We start from the raw sequence: 15847 nt of genomic DNA on the forward strand, positions 1-15847 counted from the left end.
AGATGTATGGTACGGTGTTGGGTTTTTTCTGAAGAAAAAAAAACTTCTACAGTCTAGCTTAACGTATTTATGATTGTCCGCTCTGTTTGGTAAAAATAAAACGAATAAGGTGGTTAAACTGTAGGATCAGAGACTAGTCTCGGAGCCGCAGGGTCTTTCGAATAAAAGTCGAAGATTCTTGATCGTTCGAATCGAGGAATTTTTTTTTTTTTTTCATAGCGTTTATTGACCAGTATTTGTGTATTACATGTGCGTGTCTTCCATAATAAACAATGAATTCTATTGTGGGGTGATTCAGGCAAAAGTACCGATACGTGACGGTACGACGTAGCCATGCAATATTTTTTGTGTCGGAATTACATTTGTTAGGTTTACAATTGTAACTTAAATTTAAGTCGCTGTAAAGCGGTGTTTATATACGATATTGTTTCTTTTCTTTCTATCTCTGTCCTGAAAACCTGGTCGCAAAAACAGGACAGGATCGTTGGAATCGAGGGATATTTTACACAGGGTGAGCAATAATACGCTTGATACGACGTTTTTAAACGATCGCGAGAATGTCAGCGATCTTTCTTTCCTATTTAAGATCATAAATGGTCAGATCTCGTTCGCTACTCAGTTGCTACAGCTTGTTTATTTTCACGCAAGAACTTTTAGAATGAATCACGCGCGCTATGGATATAATTTCGTTACGCTACCGTCAAACCTAACTGTGGCTCCAGTGTCCCAATTAATCGAATGGTAAAGCTTAGCCAAAACATTTCCGCAGCGGACCGATCTTTTCTGTGGCTCTGTTTTACGTTTCGAGAAATCTTTAGATCAAGTTGGACCATGTTGTTGGATCATGTTTTAGCTTTGTAATTGCATATTTTTTGCGGCTATATATTTTATAATACGTGGCTATCGTTGCTTTCTTTCTCGCGCTTTTCTTCTTTCGTTCATTCTCCTCTTTCTCGTGTATGTAAATCTGCGCACTCTTCTGTTCTGTATATATATTAGATTTGGGCCTGTTCTATTAATAATAATAATAATATTACGCCATTATACGAAGCATCGTCTCTTGTTCCATAAAAAATTATTCTATGAACGTACGGCGAAATTATGAAGCTTTGCACAGTCCAAACCAGCAAAAGCCACCTAGATTGCCCGGGTAAAAAACTTTCAATGGGGTATTTTTCAAAAGTGAAATATACTTCGATAAACCATAAACACAATCTAGCGGCTAAAAGATTCTATCAGAGAAGCGACAGCTTGTGCCACGCACGTCGAGATGCTTTTGTTCCAAAATCGCCAGCGACGTGTATACCACGTCGATAGACATTTGCCGCAGAAATAAAAATAACTAACAGTCAGATCGTTCGTTTGTAATGATCTACCATACAGTAGTAGATTATTAATAAATAAAATACTATTGTTGCCATGAGTGTTTATTCATATCCGTGTAACATCCTTTATGTCAGGACCCTACCAACGCGCTGAACCGCGTGTTATATCGTAGCGCGCGTTGTTAATCGCAGAATTTCTCCGCTCTTAGCAGCTTCCATAGAGAAATAAAGAAGTCGGAGGAAGGAAGCGATCGTAACTGGAAGCTGCAAGCAATTTAAGTCCATGCGAAGGTATGACTGCGCGAATGTCTCGAGAGATTCAAAAGCAGCCACGTAAAAATCATATCCGTGGCGTTAAAAAGATAAAAGAGATATCTGTCGAGCGAGACACTAAAGCGGGATATAAAGGACGCTAGATATCACCGCACCGCTATCACTGGCAACGTCCTACCAGTTCGTAACCCGGCCATTACGCGAATTTCGCCGTGAAACCTCCTAATAAAGTCCGGAATAAAAGAAAGGAGCGAGATTAACGAAGAAACATTTTGCCAGAGATTCGTTGCGCGCTAAGTAAAAGTATCCCGGTGGCCATTAAGAGCGGCGTTCCACGCGGAAACACGGAAAACATTTGGACAACCGCGGCGTCCGTGACGTTTCCGCTGCGTGTACATCTATTAACGACGCCATTTGTATGTATAATGTTCCGTTTTACCAGGCTTTTCATTTCCACTAGGATTTTCCGGCCCTTGCGCTACACAGCCTCTCCCTTCTCTCTCTCTCTCTTTCTCCCTGCTTTCCACTATTCTTTCGTTTCAGTCGTCGTTCAGACCAGAGAGAGAGAGAGAGAGAGAGAGAGAGAGAGAGAGGGATGGGGGTGTGAAATTACGTTTTAACTCAAAGCTGGTAACCGCTGACGGACACCGGAAACGGGCGTAATATTTTCCGAAACGAGGCACCTTTATGCGAAGCCAGAAACGCGTGAATAAGTCGTTTCATCGCTGTTCCACCCTCTGAAATCTCATGCCTGTTTCTACTTTTGTCCCGTGGTTTTGTCTTCCCGTGTTCTCGTCTCTTTTCGCGTTAATCATCGTCGAATTAAGCCGTGTTCCGGCTCATTTGTCCGATCAAGCGGATCTTCTCGTCCAATTATTTAACGACGTGTCGAATTGACGAGAGAACGTAACGTTGGACGAGCTGGAATTATCGGTTCCGCGAGTCAGAAGCGCATGATGATCTGGATCGCGCGATAGCACGACGTTCAAGCTGCAAATGGATAACGGATCGAACGTGTCGTAGCATGTTTTATCGCGACCTCGCGATTTTCTGTAATTTTCTTCGAATCCGAAACGATAATAAACGGAATAATCTCGCGAAAGGCTTCGGAACGATGATATTCCCGACTTTTCTGACAAACAACGCGCGAAACGAGCCTCCGTGTTCCTTAAAATAAGCTGAGCTTCCCCGTGTAGCATCTAAAGGTAAAATCGAACGTAAACCTGAACGTATCGTTGCTAATTAAGCTTTCGCTTCAGCGGATGTAAAACGCGGAAAAATAAAGATCGCCAAGCGAAATTCCTTTTGCGAAAATATAACATTTCCAGAGTTAAGGCGAGCTATTTATTAAACGCTGTTGTTTCCATGAAATATGCGCGTGGCGATCAGCGGCGTGTTAAAATTTCACAGCAAAAAGAATCGACGTGCGTTGGACCGTGTTTGGTTGGTTCGGTGCGTTGGCAAAACCGATGATCGTTCCACCAAACAAAGGCTATATCATTTTCGATGGTTGAACGTACCTCGACTAGCGGGCAGAACAATAAAACGAGAATCCTCTGCCGTGGTTTACACGTTCCCAACTGTACCACGACTGTAGCCGCATTGCGTCAAGCAAAACAAGTGCAGCTTGCAACGCAGAACGCACACGTGCGACCACGATCGTGCCCGCCCGACAAAACGATCGGTAAAAATATATTCTATTCTGATCTGTGTGTTGTGGCCACGAAAAAAAAAAAAAAAGAAAAAAAATATCAGTTTAATTGCAACGCATACTCGAAGCGTTAAGCCTGGGAGATTTTTCCCAGAAACCGTTCTGCGTTCAAGTTTGCGTATTTCGAATTCCTAGATTAAAATTCAAATCCGAGGACTCGAAATTCTATTTGGATAGTCCGATTTGAATTCGAAGTTCGTCGGTCTAGGTACACGTGGCATTTGGCAATTCAGATGCGACGTGGAAAGTTTGAAGGTGAGTGTAAAACTCGGATTTAAGTTCGCACATTCTTAACGCGATCTTGAAAATTTGGTCGCGAATTTAAAACTTGAATTTCCACTTCGGGGCATAGATTTGCAATTCGAATTTCCAATCTAATTGTCAACTTGACAATTTGAATTTCACTTCGAGGATCCGAATCTGAGTTCCGAAGTTGAATTTCAGTTTGACCTTCAGTTCGAATTTCAGATATCAAGTTTAGATTTAACGAAAATTCGGAACGAGGACAATTTTGAACGTGAAATGACGCGCGAGAAAAATTACACCTTCTGCGAGTTTTCCGTTTCACCGACGACATTTCGATCCATTTACCGTCCTTTTACCTCGCGTCTTCCGTTCCAAAGCAGCAACAAACGAAGCGAAGTTAATAACAAGTCTTCTCCGGAACAAAATGCGTACCATTTCTTCCGCTCGTATTATCCGCTGCCTTTGTTGGCCGGCTCTTTTCGAGTTTTCCCTCTGATTTTTCAGTCAAAATAACTGTTTCCCTGTGCGGGGCGAATTATCGCGCTAGTAATTTCGCGAGCAAACGAGACTAATTTTTTCGTCGCTCGGGGCACGTGCAACAGAATTCTAAAGAGGCCACCTATCGGCTTATTCAAATCTAAGCGATAAAAGCTGCTATTCAGAGTTGGTCGGTGAGCTAAGAAGATTGGTAGAATAAATAAAATCTACAATTAAAATAACCCATGAATTAACGAAATCCGCAATTATCTAATCGATATGTTTCAGCTTCGCGTGGAAAAATTTTTCTTAATGTTACCCTCTTGCCATTAGAAATATACGAGCAGCAAAGAAAATCCACGATTATGCTAATAATTGATAGGATTAATCGATCGATTTATTTCTGTTTCAGATATGAAACTGGCGCGCGTGACAGTGGAAGAAGATCGCCGATATTTCTGAAAAGCTCTACTCGCATCCACAAAGCACGGGTAAGTTATCGAGTAACTTCGCTTATTTATTTATTTTTGCTAATGTTAAACCCTGGTTCACGATGCGTAACACGTCTTTTACTATGATACCGACGATAATCGTGGAACGTACCTGAGTTAGAGGAAGAAATCGAATGCGGAAATTGGTAGGCAGAGTTAGCAAAATAAGAGAAATCGAGCGGAAAGATTACGCGAGCGAAATTAGCGAGGTAAAAGAAATCGAGCGGAAGAAACGATGGAGGCTTATTAAGGTAAAAGAAATCGAACGAAATCCCATAAGACCGAGGAACACGGAATATTTGCATATTCTCTCGGATGGAATTTCCTTGGCAGATGAAATTTCGGTTTCTGTTCCGTGAACGGTGTAAAATGCTGGTTGCTCGCCACGGCAAGAAGCCGAGAAAAGCCGGGGAATTACATCCGTGTTATGGGATCTCGGTGAAAACGTGGGAAACCGACCGATGGGATGCTTCGACGCTATTACGGGAAAATCCTCTGACGTTCATAGATAAAGCTACTTACACGTGTACTACACTTTCGCTCGTAAATACACGGCCACTTCGTTCCATTATATTATTATTAACATCGTTTATTTATCGATATGTGACTCTTCGTTACAGCGAGCGCAGAGTAACGTAGCGCGACAGAACGTAAAATAAAATTACACACAGCGAATCGAGAAGGGAACGGACCGGTTCACACGGGATCGCGCAATTGATTTTTAGAGTTACGTAAGGCGATGTGAGCAGAGTGTTTAAATGCGCTATACAACGCAAATAAAGAGCCACATGTTCCTGCTAACAACGCGTGGATCGCTCGAATACACGCGTTACTAAAATATACGAATCAACTTACCAAGACGTTGTCAAAGTGATAGGATCGTAAGACGAGAAAATACGCGTTGGCATTGAGGCGCAGAAAACGTATGACGTAGAAAGAGGAAAAAGGAATAAAATTATACGCGGGAGGATCTAATCCGGAACTAACCGAAACCTCTAAATTCCGTATACAGCTCGAGCTTTTACTGGCGAACGAAAGGGAGCTTCCGCCATGTCTGCCTTCTGTCTTCCGCTCTATGAGCGAAACAGAAAAACAGGAAAATCGTATCAGATTTGTTTGTCTACTTCTGAATACTCTTTATCTGCTGAATAGGTTCCGGGACGATACTGTCCCGATTCCAGTGTAAAGTCGCGGTCGAGTCGAAACGTCGACGTTGAGCTGCGGATCTTCGTGCGTTTCTGCAGAATTCTCAAGAATTTGAAGACGCAACGATGCGTAAGATGCATCGTAATAGGCAAAAACACGTCAAGCGTTATAATTGTACGATAATTTAATTAGATTCGATGTTTTTAATCCTCGGTCGACTATATGGTTTTTCATCAACGTGATTCACGTAACGCGCGATTTCTTATCGTTTTTTGGATCTTAAGAAAATCTGGAAAAATTCCGAGGTACTTGTTACGGTTCTTAGTCTACCATTTAATTAAAGCGACGTTTCAGCCAAACGTCTAAACGTTCTTGCAGTAAAAATGAACATGTCAGACAATGTTATGGAAAAATGAGAATTTATTTGGTGATACGTAGCTTCGTAATAAACAAATATCGACGGAAGTTGTTGCAGGACTTCACTTTAAAAGTAAGTCAAAGTATAATTATTTTGAGATCTAAATTTGCGAAATTTTCTAGTGTATAATTTACTATTGGGAATTATTTTGAGACGTTGTTTTCAACGATAATACATGCAACGATTTATAAGAGTGAGTTAAAAGATCGTAAAAGCTAGTTTACTAAAATCGTAAGAAAATTACAAGACACACGAGACGAACAATTTACGACGTACAATTTTTCCAACGTTGGCATTTGCTTGCCCAAGGACTTGATTGAACGACGATACGAATCGCTGACGGCACGGTGTTCACTTTCTCACCTCGTGGTATTCAGAACCGAACTGAACCAAAGCAAACGGTATTTCAGCAGTGGCAGCTTCGCAAGTAGCGAGAGCCACGTAGTCTGACACCTTCGTTTCGGAGAAATTGAACGATGAAAAGCGTGGAACTCGTTATATCGGCGTACAGTTAATTGTATTCGTAAAATAAATTCGCACAAACCTAGCCGTAGCCGTAGTCGTTAGAAAATCATCGCAACGAGACCATTGAAATTTCTATACCAACGTTTCGATAGAATTATCTATCGCTAATGCAATGGGTGAAATTAAAATGACCGAATGCCAAGCATACGTTTCGCGATACACATGGGAACGCGAGCGATATGAATTCTGGCCGGCGATAACGCAACTCATGGAGATACAGTCGTCGTCGTCAGGTTCATTTTTAGTCGTATCGACACGTGTGCATGGGAATGTTGGAATATCGCTGGCAGCGGGGCTCGTTAACAGGGCGGTCTGAAAGCGGCTGCACGACGGTTATTTTCAGCGTATTCAACGTCTTTTTCATGCACCCCTGTCCCTGAAAGGGATATTAAGAGAAACGGTCTCGAGTCCCACCGGTTGAAAAGGATGTAACCCGCGCGAAACTTGGAACGCTACTTCTCAAAGAATTTTAATTCACCGGGTCCGTATGAAAAATAAAGGAAAAAAAGAAGAGGGAGAAAAAGAAAAACACGCGCAGAGATATAATAGGGCTTGGGTGGTAAATGTCACTTTCTCTTGCATGCGCGCCGCTAACGAGAGGTAAACGACGACCTTACGATAGTTTCAGGCGATCACGTACCACCACGCGATGGGCGAATGTGTCTCGTAGGCGCGAGTGTGTTCGTTTTGCAATGCACTTGGTGCTGATGCGCGCCGCCGATGACGAGAATTACGCTGATTTTTTAGTGTCGCGTGAAACTGCGCGAAAGGTTTGCGTCGACGTGAAAAACGTGCTGTTTTGTTTCAGCGAATTACGAGATTATCGTCTTCCCTGTTTCGTATCGCTTTTTCGCGTCTTGTTTATGCAACGAGATACGGAGAAATCGATGAAAAATGGAGTTTATCGATTTGCCTTCTATTTTGGATGGATGTTGTTAGAAAATTAAAAGATCGCAGGGTTCTTCGATTATTTACTCGAGGAATACATTTCTTAGAGCTGGATCAGACTTGGGTATTTATTATGAAATTTGGAAGATCGTGAGAAACGTCGATGAGTCAGGTACTCTGTAAACTTACCCTAATTTCTCTTCAGAAATAAATCGATTAATATTAGCCAGGTACTGCGTGGTCGAAATGAGATTGGTAGATTTTACTCTCGTAGAGATTTCTGCATAGATTTGGAACGGTGCATTTGCAAACGTCTGAACTTTCATTTCGATTCGAGTTTCGTGTTGCAAACGCTTTAACTCTAACTGGGAAACCAGGAAAAGAGTACGAACATAATTGTCATTCCCTCGATAAGACGCATAACCACTGTAAGTTGGAATTGATTATTTCTCACTGCCAAAGAGATTTTTCGCGCCTGACAATATTTATTCGCAATCCCAAGAAGATTTTAAGAAAAGATTTTTCTTATCCGAGAATACGTAATCGCATTCGTGTTCGTTACGATATTCTACCCGAATCGAAGAAAGTATCGGCCCGAAAGGCGAGTCACGTTGGAAAATATCGATCGATGCTAGCAATTGGCCAACGATAAACGAAGTAGAACGTGTACGTACGAGAAGGAACATAGGAAAAATGTTCGGGTAGCCGGCGTGTAACTCGCGCGAGCCAATTTATTTACGATCGGCTACTTTATTGTCTACAAGGGTACCAGGCCATTAATTGCGGCTTTTAGTTCAATTATTTCCACGGTGCGCCAGCATGGGCCTCGCCGACGGGAAAGAAGTCGATAAACGACCTGTTAATTTGTTGTAACTTAACCGATTCCACGACCGTATGCGGTACACAGGCTCTCTCGACGTGGCCACTAAATGCCACCGGGAACCGGTTTCCCAACTGTGTGCACGACTTAGGACGCGCGCGCCTTTGCCGTTGTTCAATTTATGTACGTTCCACTGTCGACACGCTCCGCTACAAAGGTGACTCGCGTTAATTGCGTTTATCTTTCCTCGAACGATCGCTCGAACGATAGCGTCTTTTGGGCGAAAAAGATCTGCTCGCGTCTTGACAGGTGCAATATAAGTATTTAGATCGATGGCTGGTGTGTGGTAATGAACTTACAATTGGATTCTTCGGCAAACGAGTAGATCGGAGCTGTGAGATTTCGAACGAGCCGAGGATTCAGCCGAATATAACCACGAAATTTCATATTTGCAACTTTCGCGACCGTGAGATGCCGTGATATTTGTTTTTCGGATGCGATCGTGTTCGCACTTTGCGCAAACGTTGCAGTCTATTTCTTCAGGGCAGATATGAAACTGTAGATTTCAGACCCTACGGCCTTCATTTACGCCGGGGCGATGGCTAAACCAATGCTCAACACGACAGATCTGACCGAAAGTCGTTTAATTTGATCGGCGAGTCGTATGAAAAGATCCCGAAGGACAGGCTGCCGAGTCGGATTGACGTTCTATTCGGTGTTCCTGTTCAAATTGTTCCAAAGCTTAAGCTCAAAATAATCGAAACTTTTATGTCTCGTTCGAAACCATTGAATTTTACTTCATACAATTTTTGTCCATTTTCTACCCTTTGAAAATTGCCAAGGGTATCCTGCGTATTAGTGGATAGTAAAAACGTTTTATCAACGGAGTTGAAATTGCGTAAACATCGGTCTATCGGTGGTTACAAATGGCGTAATTTATATTCATCGAATTGCCTTCGTTCGCTTTACGAATAAATATCATTATCGGTGGAAAGGAGTAGAAATATTGATTAGTCGTCGTTCGAATTTTTGCCCAACTCTGATTTCTTTCCATTCGAAAATACGCGCGTACGACGCGGACCACATGCGCGTGCGCATACGCATGCGCGTGAGGATGCACCGCTCGCAACGGGGAATCCTGCGGAGACGCTCGCATGTATCTGCGAGCCAGATCTCTTCCTCCCGTGTCTCACGTATATTTTACGTGACTACATGCACGCGTGTACGTATTCGCAAACTATGAATCTCCCTCGGCGAGAGCAAGGAAAGTTGTGTATACGTCCACGACTTCCTGGTTTGCACCTGACCGTGCCGGGACTAATTAAGGAAAGCGTTTCCCCGGTGCAGTACGTCTGTTCCCTGTCGCGGCTGCATAAAGCCGGCAATTCGATCGGAAATCAACGATAATGGAGGTCGTTTTATGGTTTCAGGGTTTTAACGTCTTGACCTCGATCGATACAATTAAATAGAAATTCCTTTCGCCTATTTCCTAAAAATTGTAACCAATACCGTCTTCTATATAGTTTTGAATATTATATGCATTCTGTGTACTTCTTTGCACATTTCAACACGATATGAAGACTCATTTGCAATTTTGTAATATAAACGAAATATGTTCTATGTAATAACACGAGGATATTATACGAATACTGTATGCTAATCCGATCGAGAAGAAGCAACGTAGATTTCTGCGTTTTATTGTCTATGAAATTGTTAAATCCATTTCGACGACTTGCCACAACTGCGATCCGCAAAAGCGGATCTTGGAGTGTTTTCATTGGAATAGGAATAGACTCGTTGTCGATGCTGCTACGTTCGCCTTCGAAATTATAAACGACTACGTAGTCTGCTCGGGAATTCTCCACGTATTAAAGCTCGATGCTCCTTCGAGGACGCTTGCGAGATTTCCCTTGTTCCACGCATCTATGCACATGACCAACTACGCCTGTAATAGTTGTATTAATCGTACACGTAAGCACGGCAACTCGCTCGTACACCAGCCACGCTTCTTCTCTAAATCGTTGCCCACGTTTAAGAAATTAAGGTACATTCGTTTTCACTTCCGCACGATTAACGTTTTACGATTACGATTCGTATTTTTATTATATATGTAGTATCTAAATAGTGTAGAGCAAGGACAAGAAAGGATGTTTTATTTGAAGTTAAGTTTAGTTTTAGTTTAACAAGCAATTCCCGATACAACAACTGATTACAATATCTTCGTACGTCTTATTCTAACACTCGACTCCCAACTTCTGTCTTCTCAGGTCAAAAAATGCTGACCCTCGACTCTCGCAGACTTCTCCCACTCCTTTACTCATTTAGCTTTGACGTCACCAAGGTATACACTCTTACTTACACTCTCTCTCTTTCTCTCTTCCCCAGCACTCTTACAAATCTTAGTTTATACCTTAAATTTACAACTTATCCTATCCCGAGAAACTCGAACTTAAATATATAATAGACCAAGCGTATACCCCTCCCTTTTTTTTATATAATATATTGAAATATGTTTATTTATTATACCAATTATATTATATTTATTATTATTATTTATTATATTATATTTATAATCCTACCTAATTATACCTAATTATATTAAAGCAAAGTATGTGTTAGCCATATGAATAAATAATATAATTGGTCGTCGTATTACATGCGAGAAGGAAAGGGCAAGTTGACCGTTTTACGACCAACGAAATTGAAAACTAGGAAAGTTTAATTTAAAGGTAGTTTAATTCTCATAAAATTTGTTCATTCATGGAAGAATTCGAATTTGAGGAAAGCGGGCTCGAACGATCGCAACGTCGACTTTACGCATATACGACGACAGTTGCACGTAAGGAACGTCGAGCGAGCGAAACGACGCTGTAATTTATTCTAATTAGCGATCAGGAAACTATTCGACGATCGTAAAATAAGTTGTCCAGATTAGAAGACAAATATGGACACAGTGTCCCCATTGAATTTCCTCGACAGTCAGCCAACTGGTCGTAATTTCGCGTTCACGTCTAAATGTAGCAGGTTTCGACTGGTTTTTCGTTCACGATACGCCGCGTATTACACGGCCGTATCGATAATGCTAATTTATCGTCGATTCTCCGTTCACCGACACGCACGTGCGTTGTGTGCGCCACGATGGAGCCCGTACCTGGTGCAAAATCTACGCGCCCAAGTGCCGCTTTCACGCCTTCTTTGGCAGCGGTGCATCCAACGTGCATAGAACACGTGCACGCGAGGATGGTGCATCGCAGCAATGTAAGAGGCGACCGCAATTTCGATCCTAATGGCGGATTTTCGCCACACGGGAAATAAGAAGAGGATGAAGAAAGCAGCGTATCGAATTTAATTTGTTGGATCCAATTTAATTTCGTCAGGGTCGATGTGATTCTCCGTTCTTTTTCCTTTTACGAAATGTTCAGCTTCTTTTAACGCGAATATCGCGGAAGAGAAACCTGACAAGTACGTTTCCCTGAAATCTTAATATCCTTTTATAATTAAACGGAAGAATTTTAATACGAAGTCCGTGTTGTCTCGATACTTGCGAACGATGAACACGCAGGAAAATGCTACAGCGGCTAGGAAATGTATTGACCACTGTATTTGTTACAGCACCTACGTACCGATTAGTAGATTAAGTCCAGGTTTATTATTAATTTGAGTAGCGTAAGAGCAATAATTTATTATCCAATGATGGATTACACAATCTCCTTCTCTCTCTCTCCGTAGGTATTAATCCCGCATTTTTAATTTATCACTTTTCCTATTCTATTTCCATCTACCCTTGTCCATATCCAATTTTCCTGTCTACTTTATGTTTCTTTTTTCTTTCGTTTTTCTCCCCTCTACTCTTCAGTTACTTGATATTTCTTCTTTTCTAATGATTTTTGGTATCACTTTCGTACAACTTGACGTTGAAACTTGACACAACGGATATGAACGTGAAACCTGGTATAGTAAGGGTGCGAGCGTCAGTGATATTTGTAACGTTATCTACAATGCGTATTTTTCGATCGAACGTTTATTTACCCGGTGAACAAACAAATAGCAAAACGATTGCCAGGCAAAGTCCAGCGGATCATGGCGCGATATTCAAAGATTATTTGGCTAAATTGGAAAGCCCCGGAAGAGCCTATCCACCGGGGCTTTCCAATTTAATGAAAGGATAAGGTAAGCAGCGGCTGGTTACCGTTGTGTTGGAGCGTAGGTTGCGAACGCAACGCAAATGAACCTGGCAAGTAGGAGCCGGCGAAAGGGTCCCAAATTGAAATCGTCCCTACGTAACGTGTACACGTGTGCTCGCGCGTTTGTACACGAGTATCCGTTCAAAGCCGAACGAGGAGCCCCCCGAGATAATTTCCATCGCCTTTTCCTTCCGTAATCAAACCATCCGCGGCTTCTGTGCAATTACGTGGCGAAATTGATTTAAAATCGGATGCCCTCCGTGCAGCACGGCGGGAGGGGAGGATCGCGTTACAATTTCCCTGAAACGTTGCAGGAGGGACGAGAGAGGAAAGCAGCGAATATAATTACCCGACGATTCGCTTCACCCTTCGTACTCGTTCTTCTGTTCCCGTTAATGTTGTTCCGACGCTGGATAATAAATTCAACGATGTTAAATTCAACGGGCCCTGCACGCGGCCCGTCCAAAGGATTTTCTCGATCATTTCCGTACTTAGCAAAATGTTCGATCTGGATTTTCACGAAAACCAAGCGCTGTAAGAAGAAACTATTTTTTGTTTTCTATTTACTTTTATTCTTTTATTATATAGCATGGCCAAAACTTGTTTTATATCATTTTCATTGGACTTGACTTTACGTAGTTTATAAACGTAGAACAAAAATGGAAAACTGAGCTTACAGATAGCTACGGTAGCATAGAAACATATCGATTCTTTGGCTATATCGCCTCTTTACTTGTAAACGCTTACGTTACCGTGTATCACTGTTATTGAACATAGCATGCGAAGGAAGATTACCTAACAGAGTACCTTTTGCAGAAATTCAATTTTAGTAAGCTCGTTACCCACCATTGTATAACAGAACGTTCGTATCCATAGTTCATATGGTCGTGCCAATCTATACGTAAAGATTAAAGTAAAAGCAATATTGAAAAACTGACAGAAGCATTCCATTAAACATATTGAATTACAAAATGTCTAGTCGTATCTTCAATTTATAATAATACAGTTACGAAGATTTAACTACATACAGCCCATACGTTCATGTCAGTCTGTACGTTGTAAAACACGAAGTAAAATCAATGTTAAGAAACAAATAGAAGCATTTCATTAAACATATTGAATTATAAAATTCCTAATCCTATAGTATCCTCCATTTACAATAATACAGTTATGAAAATTTAACTCTATGTATAGACCATATACATAGTTCGTATATTTGTGTCAATCTATATGTTGCAAAATACAAAGTATAAGCAATTTTAAGAAACAAATAGAAGCATTTCATTAAACATATTGAATTGTAAAATTCCTAATCCTATAGTATCCTCCATTTACAATAATACAGTTATGAAAATTTAACTCTATGTATAGACCATATACATAGTTCGTATATTTGTGTCAATCTATATGTTGCAAAATACAAAGTATAAGCAATTTTAAGAAACAAATAGAAGCATTTCATTAAACATATTGAATTGTAAAATTCCTAATCCTATAGTATCCTCCATTTACAATAATACAGTTAAGAAAATTTAACTCTATGTATAGACTATATACATAGTTCATATATTTGTGTCAGTCTATATGTTGCAAAATACGAAGTATAAGCAATGTTAAGAAATAAATAGAAGCATTTCATTAAACATATTGAATTATAAAATTCCTAATCCTATAAGTATCCTCCATTTACAATAATACAGTTAAGAAAATTTAACTCTATGTATAGACCATATACATAGTTCGTATATTTGTGTCAATCTATACATTGTAAAATACGAAGTAAAAACAATATTAAGAAATAAATAGAAGCATTCCATTAAACATATTGAATTATAAAATTCCTAATCCTATAGTATCCTCCATTTACAATAATACAGTTATGAAAATTTAACTCCATGTATAGACCATATACATAGTTCGTATATTTGTGTCAATCTATACATTGTAAAATACGAAGTAAAAACAATATTAAGAAATAAATAGAAGCATTCCATTAAACATATTGAATTATAAAATTCCTAATCCTATAGTATCCTCCATTTACAATAATACAGTTATGAGAATGTAATTCCATATAGACCACATACATAGATCGTATATTTGTGTCATTGTAAAATACGAAGTAAAAACAATATTAAGAAATAAATAGGAGCACTCCATTAAATATATTCAGTTGCAAAATGTACCAATCCTCAATTTGTGTGCTGTATAATTACTAGTGCATTTGTAAGAATTTAATGCATACAGCCCATATATACATAGCTCATACATTTATGCAAGCCCATAGATAGTGAAATCCGAACGAAGAGCAACAAAGAATTGATGGAATCATTGCATTACGTACACCGAGTTACCAAAATGTTCCAATCCTGTCCTCAATTTATAACAGTGAATTTCTGAGGATTTAAATGATTTGAATAATGTTTTATACCGTGGCCAGTGGTTTTAGCGTCAAATTGTACGAAAAGAAAAAGAAAAAAAGAGGAAACTGGATATTTCCTTCCTACCACGTTCGCGTGTTTCAAGCAATCGTAAAAGGACTAAAAAGATAGACGTACGGCCACAAAAGATATCGCGGGCGATAAAAGACTTCTCGCTTTGTCCAATTTCATTCGTTAAGTTAGCCAGATTTCCATCAGCGAAACGAACGACAACGACGAAGCTGCTGATGTCGCTGGTTGTCCCTGAACACTGTTTAATTAATGAAGTTGTCGAAGCACAAGGCGAAGGGGGTGGCAGAAGAAGGGGGCAGAATGGAAGGAGAGCGTGTAATTACACAAAGCGTTTGCTGGAAATTGTGCGAAAAGTGATACAACTGCCTTTGCACGGTAAACTTCAATTTCGTCGGCGATAAACGCAGCAGCCGCTGCATTCAGAAAATTCTCTGGCGAAACAAAGGAAGGGACCAAGCCCCGGGAAAACTCGGTCTTCTGCCTCTAGGATATTAGAAGGAACGAAATATGTATAAACGACGCGACGCGTATGCTCTCCCTCGGACATCTCGTAATTACACGCGCCTCACACTACCTCATACGCGATTATCTCGTTCTTAAAGTTTGTTAAAGGCGAACTAAAGCGGCAGACGCACATTCGGCAAATATTTTACGTTGAAAGACTATGCTGAAAATACGTTCAGACGATCGATATTATCGTCGATATTGCAGTCAATATCGTCGTCGATATTTAAGAGTTTAATCGTTGTATCGTATACAAGTGACAATCTGCAGAATGGACCAGGCGATCGTTTCAGCTTATAACTCTGTCACTGGTGCAGTTACAGAAAAATGTCGAAGGAGACAGATGAATGTTTGAAAGAGCGGGGCATAGAACTATTAAATATCGC

The 15847-nt window shown here is 40.5% G+C and overlaps 1 protein-coding gene across 6 annotated transcripts in view; it reads left to right on the forward strand.

The window, feature by feature from the left end:
- Positions 1-15847, forward strand: part of LOC126921230 (ankyrin repeat domain-containing protein 50-like) — a 222538-nt gene that overhangs the window by 116238 nt on the left and 90453 nt on the right. For all 6 annotated transcript variants that reach the window (XM_050732598.1, XM_050732599.1, XM_050732592.1 and 3 more), the window contains one exon: positions 4445-4523. The gene's annotated coding sequence lies outside the window, so the exon portion shown is untranslated. The remainder of the gene's footprint in view (positions 1-4444; positions 4524-15847) is intronic.

The sequence above is a fragment of the Bombus affinis genome, chromosome 10, assembly GCF_024516045.1.
Source record: "Bombus affinis isolate iyBomAffi1 chromosome 10, iyBomAffi1.2, whole genome shotgun sequence".
Classification (NCBI taxonomy): Eukaryota; Metazoa; Arthropoda; class Insecta; order Hymenoptera; family Apidae; genus Bombus; species Bombus affinis.